General features: G+C 41.1%; 1 long non-coding RNA gene across 1 annotated transcript in view; it reads right to left on the bottom strand.

Annotated features, from left to right (window-relative positions):
• Positions 1–213: 213 nt before the first annotated feature.
• The window catches only part of LOC118004125, a 123,398-nt gene continuing 108,187 nt past the window's right edge, over positions 214–15,424 (bottom strand). Inside the window, exon 4 of the long non-coding RNA XR_004677492.1 lies at positions 214–3,339. This is a non-coding gene — a long non-coding RNA (uncharacterized LOC118004125). The remainder of the gene's footprint in view (positions 3,340–15,424) is intronic.

The raw sequence follows: 15,424 nt of genomic DNA, 5'->3' as shown, positions 1-15,424 counted from the left end.
CAGGAGAGGAGGCCATAGACAGGAGCCCCTGCAGAAAGATTCCTAATCTCATCATCAGCCACAAGAGAGGTGGAGGGCATTCAAAACATGGGACTTTGGCGCCACAGGGAATTTTCAGCTTTCACAATCCATCTGCTGATTTAATACCTGCTATTGATTGTATTCTGCAAGTTAAGCTTTTTGATAAACCTGTTTTAAGTGACCTGGTAAGGGGTTGAGCCAGACCTGCCTGTCTCCTCATGAATACTCAGGGGGTGAGGGAGGGGAAGTAAGCTGTTGGGATGATAATCTTTAATAGGTGACTGGTGACTAGCCAGGGGACCTCATGGAAAGACTATCCCAGACATTAAGTGTTCCATGTAAACATCCTTCTGAAGGCTGAGTCTGTCATTCTGACTAATTTGGGGACTTACAGGGATGGTATATTTTCCTCTGAGAGGATAGAACATTTTGGAGAGTTTGAGTAGATGAACGTATGAGTGTTGGTTGTGGGTGGGGACCGTTGCTTCAGCCAACTCTCTTCACCAAAAGCAACCATAGTGGAAGATCAAGCTTTAATTCGAAAGTCTTCAGAGATGACTGGGCTGGATTTCCCCAGCCACATACAGGAGAAGCCTCAAGGAAGAGGAAAGGGAGAAACACTGTGGTGACATGGAGGCTTTCACCCAGTTCTCACCCCTGCTCTGGGCATTTCCTCCACTGTGAGCTGTGCTCTTGCTGCCCGCAAAGGGCCTCAGCTATTTTCTGAGTAAGATGGAGAAAGTGTTTGATGATTAAGTTGAGAGAGGGTTGAGCTGGAAGAGTGATAGGCCCCTTGTTGGGACATTCCAACCGTGAGAGACGGGGAGCTGAAAGTCAATGGGAGGGGAGAGGCGAGCACACAAGACCCAGAGTAAGGGCATTTCTCTCCAGAAATCGATAGTTCATATGGACAGATGCTAGTCATTTAATAAATGAGTCTTCTAACCCTCTTCCATGAGGATATTAGTAAAAATGATACTGATGAATTCAAATGCCTTAGAGTTAGGCATTATGCTTTTCCTTTTCCTGGAGTTCTCTTCTCCCCGTGACAAACTACTCATCCTTCAGCATTTAAACCTCCAATATGAAGTCCAACCAACACTTCCAGATTCCTATCACCTTTCCATTCTCAACACATCCTGCAGTTCTTCTTTACTCTGGCTCTTCAGTAAAATCTTTGAGGAAGATTTATAAATTTTATATATCTGAGTCCCACCCAGATATACTAAATTAGGTGGGACATAAGCATTTGTAGTTTTTAAAACTTCAAACAGTTCTAATTCTGAGGCTGAGAACCACTGAACTATCACACCATAAGCACAATGTGAATTACTGGAGTATTAAGACTGTACCGCTTTCATTTTGTTTCCCCGGCTTGCAGCATGTTGTAAGCACTCAGTAAAAGTTTGTTGAATTTATTAAAAAAATTAGAAAGCAGACAGAGTAAGTTTAATGAAGGACGTGTTCTAGGGCAGGGCAGGTCAGGAGTGGTGTGAGTTCATGGCATTGAATGAGCTATGAGCCCAGAAGGGGTTTCAGGAATACTAAAAGAAGTGGGTATCAAAGACCAACTTGGCCTAGTCTACATTCCTTTGACATAAGATTGCCATACAGTTGGAATGGGATCACATTTGAATAAACTTCTAGCCAGGACTAGGGGGCAGACATTGTATCAGGTACCCTTAATGGGAAATAAGATGCTGACAAGAAAGAGTTTGAAAATCTAGCTAAGACCCAACTGAAAAACACTCACATAACAACACAGCAATTAAATTTAATGGTTGCCATTTGTGAGTGCTTACTACGGTGCCAGTCTTTACACTAAGCACTTTATAAACATGACTTAATTGAAAACCATTACTATAGCCCTTCATGAAGAAATGCAGGTTTAGAGAGCATAAGTAGGTTGTTTAAGGTTATAGAGCCAATAAGTGTTAGAAACTGGATTTGGACTCAGGTCTAGCCAACTCCAGAACCCATGCTTTCATGCATGACACCTCTAGCCTCCTTCCATTAGATCTATCTTCTGCATAGCCTCTGGTCTAAGTGATTACCTAAAATCACATGGTAAATCCTACCATGTCTCTGAGGCTTGAAACAATTCCTGACTCTTCACTGCCTTACAAAATGTGTTAGAAAATGGAGTATCTGCAGAACCAAGTAAAGAGGTAACCGAATAGGGTGGCATTGATATCGGCTTCCAAAAGTGATGAATTATCTTGAAGTTTACTTGAAGGAAGTAAGGAATATGGAGGAGAAAGAATAGAGCAACATTAAGACCTGAAATGTTTGAGGGGAAAAAAACCCAGATCCATCTCTATACCTACCAAAGTCATTATTCCAAACCTCACCTGATAGCACATGTGCACACGCGTGTGCGCACACACGCACGTGCACACACACACACAACCTCTAAGATTTTGCTAAATACTAATTTTTCAGCAAATAGATAAAATAGTAAAAGTAGAAAGATATATTTAATCAGGGGTGAGCTGTTTTGACTCACAACACTTCTGACACCAACTGTATGGTTTTTTTTTCCTCACACCAATTCTCTGATTCTTTGAACACCTACTGGGTGTCACACAATTCATTTCTAACACTAACTATCTGAAGTTAGTTAGACCTCACAGGTTTAAGGGCTTATTTTAAGACTGCTTATTTTCAGATGCCAACTGCAAGTCCCAAGCCACCCGTTTGTGCTTCTGAACAATCAGGTATAAATTGGAAATTCCCACTAGGCTCTTCTTAGGTTCAATAATTTGCTGGAATGGCTCACAGAACTCTGGAAGTCACTTTATTTGTGTCTACTAGTTTATTATAAAGGGTACAAATGAACAGCACAGGTATATAGAGCAAAGTCTGGAAGCATCCTGAGTGTAGGAGCTTCTGTCCTTGTGGAGTTGGGGTGTACCACTCTCCCAGCACCTCGATGTGTTCATCAACTTGAAAGCTATCCAAACTTCATCTTTTATGGGTTTTTATAGAGGTTTCATTGCATAGGAATGACTGATAAAATCATTGGCCATTAGTGATTGAACTCAATCTTTGGCTCCTCTCCACTGCCTAGAGGTTGGGGCTTGGTCTTTCTAGCCACCCCACCCCCCACCCCCATCCTGAAGCTGCAAGGCCCCAGCCTTCAGTTATCTCATTAGCATACAAAAGACACTCCTATCACTCCAAGGGCTTAGGAGCTGTGTGCTAGGAACAAGGGACAAAGACCAAATACTTATTTTTTACTGCACCCCAAGGGATATCTTTGCAGAGAAAGAATGCTGCTTTTTGTTCTCTGGTGATGTTAAATATGAAGGAATCATCCTGAAATTTGAGACAGAAAGTTCATATAAATAATTGAAATCACAGTACAGGTAGACATCCATTCAGATATTACATATGCATATTTGTAAGGTATACTTGATGCCTGTGCTGCAGGAAAAGGGTAATCCTCTGCAGTTCTTACCAGTTTTATTTTCACTTGGAGTATTTCCTTCCTTGATTTTTATGTTACATGGACTTGTCTCATGATGGCACCATTGTGACATGGGTACAGGCTGGTCACACCCTCTTCAACCGTTATTTATTTAAAGGCCTCTCTCCTGATGGACTGGGCCCAAAGCTTACCTGTTTCCCCCCAGCTTTAGAATGGCAGGCAAATAGTGAGGCTTCTCCCCAGGAGATTCCAGCTTTTGCTATTGCCACCATTACTTCTAGCCACCCAACCTGAGTTATGATCAGCAACTCACACATATATACATACAAGATTTACGAGCAGCATTGTACTGTTTAAACTTATTTTTATAATTATCTCAGCCACTGTTTCTGGATGACTATTGTTATGGCGACTTATACCACATTACTGCTAGACTACTTGTGTTATATTGTTCTTATATTTCATTTGGTTCTCCTTTTGGGGAGTTTTTTTCTATTGTCTTATTTCCTAATGCATAGGATTTATGTTTGCCTACCTGAGACACTGTTGAAGAAAAGGTTAGTTTTACATATGAATGACTGGTAAGTAACATGATTTTAGTTGGCATTTATTAAAATAAAAGAAATCTTGTGGGTTTGTGTGAACTCAGTTTTCTTGTGGCATTATACTCACACAACATACGAATAGACTAAACAAAAGCATTTACGTGCTTAACAATTAGCAGCAAGTCCATATTACTCACTAAATGTTTACTGAGGATTTACTCTGGACCAGATACATACAGGGGAGGGCTCATAGGACACAACAAGATGCTGTGTGCTCAAGTAAAGAAGACAGAAGCAGTCCCCATCATTCTTTTGCTTAAAATCCTTGGAGGCCTTGGGTCTAAATTGGTTTAGAATATTCCTCTCCTGCTCAGAGAACAGACTGCTGAAAGAGCCCAGAAAGGGGAGAGGAAGCTTTAAGAATCCACACTAGGCTGTCCTTCTGGCCCCTGCTTTGACTTCTTTGCTCTGTCCTACTCCCTTCAGTTCATGTTTCATATTAATTATTGCTGGTTTCTCTTCTCAACTTTGAGTAAATCCTGGATTTGTCTCTGGGTCTCTACTTGAAATCCTCCCAGTACCATTCTCTGCACCTTAAGAAGTCTCACCCTACCCATAACCAGACCTAGTTTCTGGAACTACAATCCCAGAGCGACATCCTAGATCCACCTGTCTGGGAGAGAACTTCAGACATGATCCATAGCTTTGGAGTTAAAATTCCTTAGTTTAAAACATGAACCCCTTTTAGATTTGACACCTGCTCGTCTTTCTAGCTTTGTCCCCTGCCATCCTTCAACTTGTGTGTTATGTTTCAGTTGTATTGAACTTCTTGAGCAGTTTCTGGAACAAGTAATTTTATTTCCCATCTCAGTGGTTTTTTTTCTAGATATGAGCAAGACCCTAATAAGTGCCAACTGCTGAATCAAGATGTATCCAAATGTTACCAAAACCAACGGTCAATTCAGTCAAATATGGGATTCACCGGTAAGTCAACAATTATTGAGTATATATTACATGAAAATTACAGCTTAATCTATAAGGCTGTTATGATTTAGGGAGGAAGCATATACAACCCTGAGGCAGGGCAGACTGTGATAATCATATTAGAGGTTCAAACAACATTCTATGGGATTCTGATGGAAAAAAATATTAATTCTGATTAGAATAATCAAGTCAACAACTTATGGGATGAACACAGGCTGTGCAAATCAGGGCAACCATCTAATTAATGTTGAACATAATAGAGAGTGGATTGAGTAATAACAATTATTGTCAGCTGGTTATTTTGCCCTGCAATGGCCTTAAGCTCTGAGTGATAAGGAAGTGAGAAAGTAGAAGAAGGAAGTGTGGCAGGACCCAGAGGGAAGGAATTTATTCTTGTAAAAGAAGGGCGAGAAGTGGAACCAAGGCAGGAGAAAGAGGGGTAAAGATCATGGGTGTAGCATCTTCCTGAGTCTCTTTAGTTCCAAAATTGGGGAAGGAGCCAACCATGGAACCAAAAGAAAGCTTAGTGTCAAAACAAGGAGAAAACAAAAGAAATAGAATGTTTCACGTAGGAATTTTGCTCTGGTACCGCTGCTTATAAAATGTTGATACCAGGAACATTTTACTGATGATACAGATAAAAGGGTGGTGAAGACATGGTTATAGAAAGATGTCTGGGGTGCCTGGGTGGCTCAGTCGTTGACAGTCTGCCTTTGGCTCAGGTCATGATCCTAGGGTCCTGGGATTGAGCCCCATGTCGGGCTCTCTGCTCAGCGGGAAGCCTGCTTCTCCCTCTCCCACTCCCCCTGCTTGTGTTCCTCTCTTGATGTCTCTTTCTGTCAAAATAAATAAATAAAATCTTTAATAAAAAAAAAAGAAAGATGTCTAAGGGAAAATGTTATTATGGTTATTATTAGAACTATTCGCAACAATTCCCATTCTCCATTAATGCACAAGAGAGTATTGAACTTCCCACCTCTTTCAAAGACTGATGCAGCTAGGGCGCCTGGGTGGCTCAGTCGTTAAGCGTCTGCCTTTGGTTCAGGTCATGATCCCAGGGTCCTGGGATCGAGTCCCACATCGGGCTCCCTGCTCGGCGGGAAGCCTGCTTCTCCCTCTCCCATTCCCCCTGCTTGTGTTCCTGCTCTCGCTATCTCTCTCTCTGTCAAATAAATAAATAAAATCTTTAAAAAAAAAAAGATTGATGCAGCTACATGGCTTTCTTTGGCTAATAAAATGTGAGTGGGAGTGACAAACATGTAGAATGAATGAGAATTACTTTTTACGCATTGAGATTTGAGATTTAAGTATAAGCTAAGCTATCTTTCCTAATGCAATTATCCATAAATGAAAAGATTGCTAATATTTATGCAAAGAATGAGATTTGTGGGACAGGTTGAATGGGTACTATAAGAGATGGAAATAATATAATGCAAGACTTATGATTCCTTTTTTTCTTCCAATAATTTACCTATAATTTTTCTCTTTGTAATATTCTTCTTCATACACAAGCAACCATTTTTATGGTTTCAACTGCTGCCTTGGTATGAATCATTAAGAGCTCTATGTATCTAGCCCTGAGAATCATATTCTCATTTCTAACTGCCTACAGAGACATGCTCATCTTAGAGGACAACCACTTAAACTATTCAGACATATTCATGTCTAAAAATGAAACCATGAAACTGCCCAACAAACCAACTGTCCTCTAGAGAAAAACCCATCCACCCTTTGTGGTGAATTTAGCTTGCTTCCCCATCTTTTTCCTCTTTATTCAATTTCTTCTTCAAAATGCCCCCCACATTTACCCCTTCCCCTTCATTCACACCTCAGCTACCTTGCTCCAAACTTATTTAACTCACACCTGAACCATGGTCACAACTTTACTTCCCCTCCAGCAATATCCACCCACCAATCCATCCCAGACACTCTTCAAGGATCCTCTTCAACCCTTCAGTCTTGTGTCCAACATTCTCTGCAGAGTACTCATTCAGTCCTCTCCCATTTCTTCCCAGCTGTTGTGCTTAGGCCAGCTTCTTTGCTATGCTGTGTAAATCACTCTGCTCTGTCTTACCTCACTGCTTGACTAATGATTTTACTTCCAACTGGGCAAGTAGTCTAACTTGCATCTTCCCAGTCAAAAATCCCATCCATCCTGGGGCACCTGGCTGGCTCAGTCGGTTAAGCGTCTGACTCTTGATTTCGTCTCAGGTCATAATCTCAGGGTGGGATCAAGCTCCTCATCAAGCCCACATCGAGCCCCGTATCAGGCTCCACACTCAGTGGAGTCTGCTTTTCCCTCTCCCTCTGCTCCTCTCCCCATCCCCGCTCTCTCTCGCTCTCTCTCTAAAACAGATAAATAAAATCTTAAAAAAAAAAAAAAATCCCACCCATCCTTAAGGATCATATTAAATTTCTTTTTTTTTTCTTTCTGGAAGACTTACCCAACAAATGTCATCCAAACAAATCTCTCCCTTTCTCCACCCACACAGCACTTAGTCACAAAGTTCTAAGTTCTCTTAGAAATCATACAGAACAATCCCCTAATTTTATGGTTGAGGTTCAGAGAGTTGGCTAGTCCTGTAACGAGTTAGTGGCAGCTAAAACTAGAAGCCAGGTGTTCTGACTTTAGTTTCCTTCCTGCTATACTTTTTCTGCCTCTTCTCTTTTTCTTTCTTTCTTTCTTCTTTCTTTCCTCCATTTCTTTCTTTCTTCTTTTTTCTTTTCTTTCTCTCTCTTTCTTTCTTCTTTCTTTACCAACTAATGTATTTTAGAGTTTAATTCAATCCAATCTTGCATTTTGCTTAATGTTTATTAATCATGCATCCCTGATTAGATTATAAGCAGCTTAGGAACAATGAGCTCAGTCCATATTAGGTACAAGCCCTTATTTTTGGCTTCTGAGGCTGAGGTTCAGAGTAAGGTTGAAATGCAGAGCCACGCCATTAAACCAATAAGTTTTGGAACAATTGAAAATCAGCCAGGAACATGAATAGAATATTAGAGGAAAAAGGAAAGTAGTAATTTAAGGTCAGGATTTTAGATGACCAGAATCAGGAGAATTTAAGATTCCAAAGTACAAACTCCTTGATTGAATTATAGATGATCAGAAAGAGTTAAATAAAGCAACAGGTCCCTTCTCAACACCTAGAATAGGAGAATAAGGAGAAGGAAAGGAAAGAGACTCACCAGAGATCCCCAGAAATTTCCCCTGTCTAGCTAGAGAAGGTGGCCCTAGAAGAGGATACCAAGCATGAGAAAGCCTGATTTTTTAAAAAGATTTTATTTATTTATTTTAGAAAGAGAGAGTGAGAGCAGGGGGAGGAGCAGAGGGAGAGGGACAAGCAGACTCTGTGCTGAACATGGAACTTGACTAGGGGACATGGGGGCTCGATCCCACGACCCTGAGATCATGACCGGAGCCGAAATCAAGTCAGATGCCCAACTGACTGAGCCACCCAGGTGCCCTGAGAAAGACTGATTTTTATTTTATTAAGGTATAATTGACATACAACATTATATTAGTTTCAGGTATACAACATAATGTTTTGATATTTGTATGTATGTGTGAAATGATCACCATAATAAGTCTAGTTACCATCGGTCACCACACATAGTTACAGAATTTTTTTTCTCATTCTCTTAGCAAATTTCAAATATGCAACACAAGGATAACTATAGTTGCTGTGCTATATATTACATCCCCATGACTTATTTATTTTATAACTGGAGGTTTGTAGCTTTTGAGCCTCTTCACGCATTTCACCCACTTCCCATCCCCAAGGCTGATTTTTAATTATGGACAATCTGGCCAGCCAGAGATGGCTTGAGCAGGGAGGGCAGAACTGCTCTGAGCCAAAAGGCAGTAGATGTTTCTAGCTGGCTGTTGGCACAACCCCAGCCATGCTTCTCTCTCAGGAAGCCTTGCCAGATCCATCCCTCCTGAATACTGGCCCGGACCCTTGGACTGAGGCCTGTGCCTCTTTACTTCTGTCCTGGCTATAGGACAACAGATCCCATCTACCAGTGACTGAGTTTGCCGACCAGTGCAGACTCCCTCTGTATCTTCTTAACATAAACCACTTAGCATGGAGTATACAAGAGACTATATCCATTTTTTTTTTTAAAGATTTTATTTGTTTTTTTGATAGAGAGAGACACAGTGAGAGAGGGAACACAAGCAGGCTTCCCGCAGAGCAGGGAGCCCGATGTGGGGCTCGATCCCAGGACCCTGGGATCATGACCTGAGCCGAAGGCAGACGCTTAATCGACTGAGCCACTCAGGCACCCCGAGACTATATCCATTTATCTCACCTTTCCTTCCCAATTTTATTTCCCCCTTTACATAATCTTCATTGCAGCCACAGTGGCAGCCACCATTCCTCACAAACAATATATATTGTTTCATGCCTCTGTGGCTTTGCTTGTGTTATTATCTCTGCTTAGAGTCTTTTCCTATTGCCTTTCCAATACTGTATCTCACTGACAAAATTTTATTTGTGTTTTTAAGACCCAACTCATATGCTCTCCCCTTAGTCCAATATTCTAAGAGTCTCCCTAATTGGGAGGCTAAGTCTTCAATTGGTGTTCTTTCATCTTGTATATTTTAAAACAGAATTTATTCTTTTAGGGCAGTATTAGGTTCACAGCAAAATTGAGAGGAAAGTACAGAGAATTCCCACATCACCCCACCCCAACACAAGCACAGCCTCCCTCAATAACAACATCCCCTACCATGATGTTACCCTTGCTACAATGATGAACCTACATTGACACATCATTATCACCCAAATTCCATAGTTTATTTTATTTTTATTTTTTAAAAATTATTTATTTATTTAAGAGAGAGTACGTGCAAGCAGGGGGAGGGGCAGAGAGAGAAGAAGAAGGAGAGAAGCCATCCACCGCTGAGCGAGGAGCCCAATGACCCGATCATGACCTGAGATGAAATCAAGTCAGACGCTTAACCAACGGAGCCACTCAGGCACTCCCCAAAGTCCATAGTTTACATTAGAGTTCATTCTTGGCATTAGACATACTGTAAGTTTTGACAAGTGTATAAGGACGTGTATCCACCATCATAGTTTCACTGTCCTAAAAATCCTCTATGCTCCAACCATTCATCCCTCCCTTCCTCCTAACCCCTGGCAACCACTTATATTTTTACTGTCTTCCTAGTTTTGTCTTTTCCAGAATATTATATAGTTGGAATCATACAGTATGCAGCCTTTCCAAATTGGCTTCTTTCACTTAGCAATATGCATTTAAGTTTCTTTTCACAGTTTGATAGCTTATTTCATTTTAGTGCTGAATAGTGTTCCATTGTTCAGATATACCACAGTTTATCCGATCATCTACTGAAGGACATCTTGCCAAGTTTGGGCAATTATGAATAAAGTTGCTATAAACATCTGTGCGCAGGTTTACCCAACTCCCTTGGGTAAATACCAAGGAGCACTATTGTTGGATTATATGTTAATGGTATGTTTAGTTCTGTAAGAAAGTGCCAAACAACCTTCCCAAGTGGCTGAACCACTTTGCATTCCACCAACAATGAGTGAGAGAGTTCTTATTCTCCACATCCTTGCCAGCATTTGGTGGTAGTAGTGTTTTGGCTTTTTGCCATTCCAATATGTAGTGGTATCTCGTTGTTTTAATTTGCAATTCCCTAATGACATACGATGTTGAGCATCTTTTCATAAGCTTACTTACCATCTGTATATCTTCTTGGACAGATGTTATTCTCTATTTTTAACACAATAAAAATAAATACTTGCCAATTATTCAAACAATATGTAAGTTTATGAAGTAAAAGTCGGGCTTCTCTTTCCCTCAATCTTATTACCCAAAAGTAATCAATGTTACCATTTTCTTGGTCTTCCTTCAAGGCATTTTTGTATGCATTTACATACCTACGTATGTATATTTTTACACAACTATACAGTTTTTCTTTCAATAGTATTTTGCAAGTTACTTTTAAAAATGAATGTTAAAGATATACTACTTTGATATATCTTGAAAATCTTTCAATATCAGTAATGGCTGCTGGATATACCAGAGGATGGATGTGCTATAAAGTAATTAATCAATCTGTTAATGGACATTTAAGTTGTTTCTATTTTTTTTTTTTTACCTTCAAGCAATTCTGTAACAAACTACCCTACATGTATATGTCTTTGAACAAACATGCCTGTATTTCTGTAGGACAGATTCTTAGAAATGGGGTTGTGAGTAAAAAGTCACATAATTTGAGAACATGATAGAAATTGCCCTCAAACTGCCAAATCGTGCCCAAAATGGCTGTTTCAATTTACATTCCCATCAACAGTGTTAGAGAGTGTATCAAGTATCCAGAAAAGCCTTCAGGACTCCAAATAGGTGTCTTAGAAGTCATCAGGGGACAAGAAGGAGCAGGAAAAGGGCGGGGAGTCCATGCAGGAACCTCCTACCCCCTTCAATCAGATTATATCTGCTTTGATCAATATCACTTGGGGTTAGTGTAGAAGTCTTCTCGAGGGGAGGTTTCTGGTACCAATCCAAGCATATTAAAAATTACTGAAATCAGAAATTCTTTTGGTTAACAAACATTAATTCATCAATTACTTAGGAATGTTTTCACCTGCAAGTAACAGATAATCTAGCAACAGAGATTGAATTAGTAGGGCTTTATTTTTCTCCCATAATAAAGATCTGGAGAGATTCCCGAATCCTTTGGGGCTTTCCGTTATGGTTGCAAGATGGTGTCACCCCAGCCCCAGCATTATATTTGTATTCAAGGCAGGATGCAGGGGAGATAGTTTGCACCAGTTACTCTGGCCCTTTTATGAGAAATGCAGAAGTTCTTCCAGAAGCTCTTCACTCCTTCCCAAGACCTCTGCTTGTATCTCATTGGCCAGAACTGTTTTTCCACAGAGTCCCTTATAGCTGTAGGGAAGGTTGGAAAAAGAGAATTTAGTTTTTTCCAGCCTTTATAGAGGAAGCAGGCAAAAGATAAGCAGGTTAGGAGTAGATGCTGGGCTAATAAGTAGATCAGGTTCTGCCCCCAGGTGCTCACCATACTAAATATTAGAACTTATAAATGAGATAGTCCTTTTTTTTTTTTAAAGATTTTATTTATTTATTTGAGAGAGAGAGAGAATGAGAGAGAGCACATGAGAGGGAGGAGGGTCAGAGGGAGAAGCAGACTCTCTGCCGAGCAGGGAGCCCGATGCGGGACTCGATCCCGGGACTCCAGGATCATGACCTGAGCCGGAGGCAGTCGCTTAACCAACTGAGCCACCCAGGCGCCCCTAAATGAGATAGTCCTTATGCTTAATGTGCTAACAGTTGAAGACAGGTGTGTAAATAAACAGTCTTATTGCATAAATGGGAGCAATACAAATGTTTTATGTCCCCATGCAAAAATATGTAGAGGAGGTCTTAGAGGCCCAAAGGACAGATGGGTTGATATCTAAAGTGGGGAAGGCTGGGGGAGGACAGGTAAGACTTCACTCAGGTAGTGACATTTAAGCAGTCTTAGAAAATGAGTCGTTGCCCGCTGGATACTCAGAAGGTGAAGTCGTGCATTCCGGGCAAAGGGAATGGGGGCAACAGAGGTGCAAACCCAGAAGGCACATTTCAGCACCTCCAAGTACTTATTGTGACTGAAGAGAAGGTTTAGGGGTAGGTGGTGGCAAGGGAGGCCTGATAGGAGATGACACCGGAGATTTCTGCCAGGGTCGAGTCACAGAGGGTCTCCTGTATTCCACTGTAAGTAATCTGGACACCCTTCTGACCTGATAACGTCATGGAGATTGTGTCCTGTAAGCTGTCGAGTGCAACCACGAAGTAGAAAACATGTGAAAATAGTCCTAAATACCTACTGCCCTTGGTGGATTTCCCTCTTTCACCTGGATGCAGCCACGCCTTTATTCCTGAGTGATCTGCACACCTACTTGCCCCAGTGAGTACTTGTTGGATGAAAACTTGCCACCAACTCCTAAGGGAAGTTGCTGCTCTTCTCTGGGCCTCAGTTTCTTCATCTATAAAATAATAATTATCCTCTGTGGTGTAGGACTTTACTTTTGTTCCCAAAATGTTTTCAGATTGCATGAGTCCTGAGTGTCAGTCTGGTATAATTAAAGGGAAAACAACAAGAAAAGCATCATAGGAAAGACCTGGGTTTGAATCCTGGCTCTCTGTGTGTTAGCAGAGTGACTATGTGACATGGCCTTGAACCTTGTATAAGCCATGTATAAAACAAGGGAAATGCACTTACCAGTGCTTGGTGCATAGTTAATGCCCAATAAGGCAGTATTTTTTATATTCTTTGGAAAAAGTTTACATCCACCCTAAAAGGTAAGTGGAATAGGTCTAATCTTACCCTAAAGGTGAAGATCTAGAGGCTTACAGATATTGGTGGTTTGCCAAAAGAGCAGCCAGCCAGGTAGGTGGGCTCAAAGCCAAGTCCTGACTCTAAAGTAGCACTGTTTCCACTAAGCTGTGCAGCTTCTCTCCTGTAAGTAAAAGGATGGGATTCGGATCTCTGTGATGCCTGTCAAGTAAATGATTTCCTGAATATATTAGAGAGCACTGTGCCTTCCTCAAGTCTGAGCTCAAGGAGCACACAGGCCTGAATTACTTCATACTCCACAATAATTCCTGAGTGTGTAACTGGGACACCCTAGCCTCGTGTCTAGCTTCAGTGTGACTGCAACCTGCAAACCTGCAGGGACATCGCACATTGATGCAAAGGTTCCAGATATCCCGGTGACTTAAAGGGCTGCAGTACAAGGGGTTAAAGGAAGGGTGGGACTTCCCTTGTTATGGGTAACAATAGACAGCTTTCTGGGAAGCGTGCAATAATGCAAGTTTTGGGAAAAAAACTGTCACTATTTTTAAAAAAATTAAAAGATGGGATCATGACACAGAAAGAGATGACTTTTATGAGGAGGAAGTAGAAAGAAAAAAGAGGCAGTGTCTAGAACAAAGGAAGACAAAAGGAAATTTGGCACAGGAGTAGTTTTGTTAGTGGTTCAATGTCCACTGGAGTGTTTGATGCATGTAGGGGAGTAGAAAGAGTTGAAGCTAGAAAGATCACAATGGGCTGTTTGGACTTTATTCTGAAATTGCTGAAGGATTAAAGAAGGATTTAACATCACAATAACAAAATAATAATAATAACAACAATAATATTGTTATTGCAGTAGGTTGAATAATGGTCCCCCAAAGATGTTCACATCCTAATTCCTGGAACCTGCAAATATGCTACCTTACATGGTAAAAGGAACTTTGCAGGTGTGATTAAGTAATCTTGAGATGGGGAGATTTCCAGGAATATCTGGGTGGGCCCAATGTAATCACAAAGGTCCTTCTAAGGAGAAGGGAGGTGGGTTAGAGTGAGAGAAGGAAGGGTGCCAATGGAAGCAGAGGTCAGAAAGAGAGAAAGAGATTGGAACATACTATCCTGCTGACTTTGAAGATGGAGGAAGGGACCATGAACCAAATGCAGACAGCCTCTAGAAGGTGGAAAAGTCAAGATAATTGATCATCCTTTAAAGCCTCTGAGAGGAATGTAGGCCTGCTGACATTTTTTTTTTTAAGATTTTTATTTATTTATTTGACAGAGAGAGACACAGCGAGAGAGGGAACACAAGCAGGGGGAGTGGGAGAAGGAGAAGCAGGCTTCCCACTGAGCAGGGAGCCAGATGCAGGGCTCGATCCCAGGACCCTGGGATCATGACCTGAGCCGAAGGCAGATGCTTAACGACTGAGCCACCCAGGCGCCCCCCCTGCTGACATTTTGATTTTAGCCCCCTACGACTCCTTTTGGACTTTTGACCTCCAAAACTATGAGATAATAAATTTGTGTTGTTTTAAGTCACTAAGTCTATAATAATTTGTTATAGCAGCCAGAGGAGGCTAATACAATCACTATAGCTACAACTTAATGTGTATCTATACCATACAAAGTATCTCATAGACATTAACCCTAACCCCAGGGACGACTTCACAGGCATTCAGCCTATGGTTTAATGCCTTGCTGCTGCCTTGAAACCTTTAATTATTTAACAAGAAGCCATCCTGCATTTTCCTTTTGCACTAGGCTCCACAAATTACATGGCCATTCCTCCCTATTCTTTTTTATTTTTTTTAAGATTTTATTTTATTTATTTATTTAAAAGAGAGAGAGAGAGCACAAGAGGGGGTAGGGCCAGAGGGAGAAGCTTCACAGGCATTCAGCCTATGGTTTAATGCCTTGCTGCTGCCTTGAAACCCTTAATTATTTAACAAGAAGCTGTCCTGCATTTTCCTTTTGCACTAGGCTCCACAAATTACATGGTCATTCCTCCCTATTCTTTTTTATTTTTTTAAGATTTTATTTTATTTCTTTATTTAAAAGAGAGAGAGAGCACAAGAGGGGGTAGGGCTAGAGGGAGAAGAGGGGGTAGGGCCAGAGGGAGAG

This window comes from Mirounga leonina, unplaced genomic scaffold (genome assembly GCF_011800145.1).
Source record: "Mirounga leonina isolate KUSES-001 unplaced genomic scaffold, KU_Mleo_1.0 Mir_92, whole genome shotgun sequence".
In the NCBI taxonomy this organism is placed as follows: Eukaryota; Metazoa; Chordata; class Mammalia; order Carnivora; family Phocidae; genus Mirounga; species Mirounga leonina.
The sequence above is the reverse complement of the archived record's forward strand: the minus strand, read 5'-3'. Positions and strand labels throughout refer to the sequence as shown.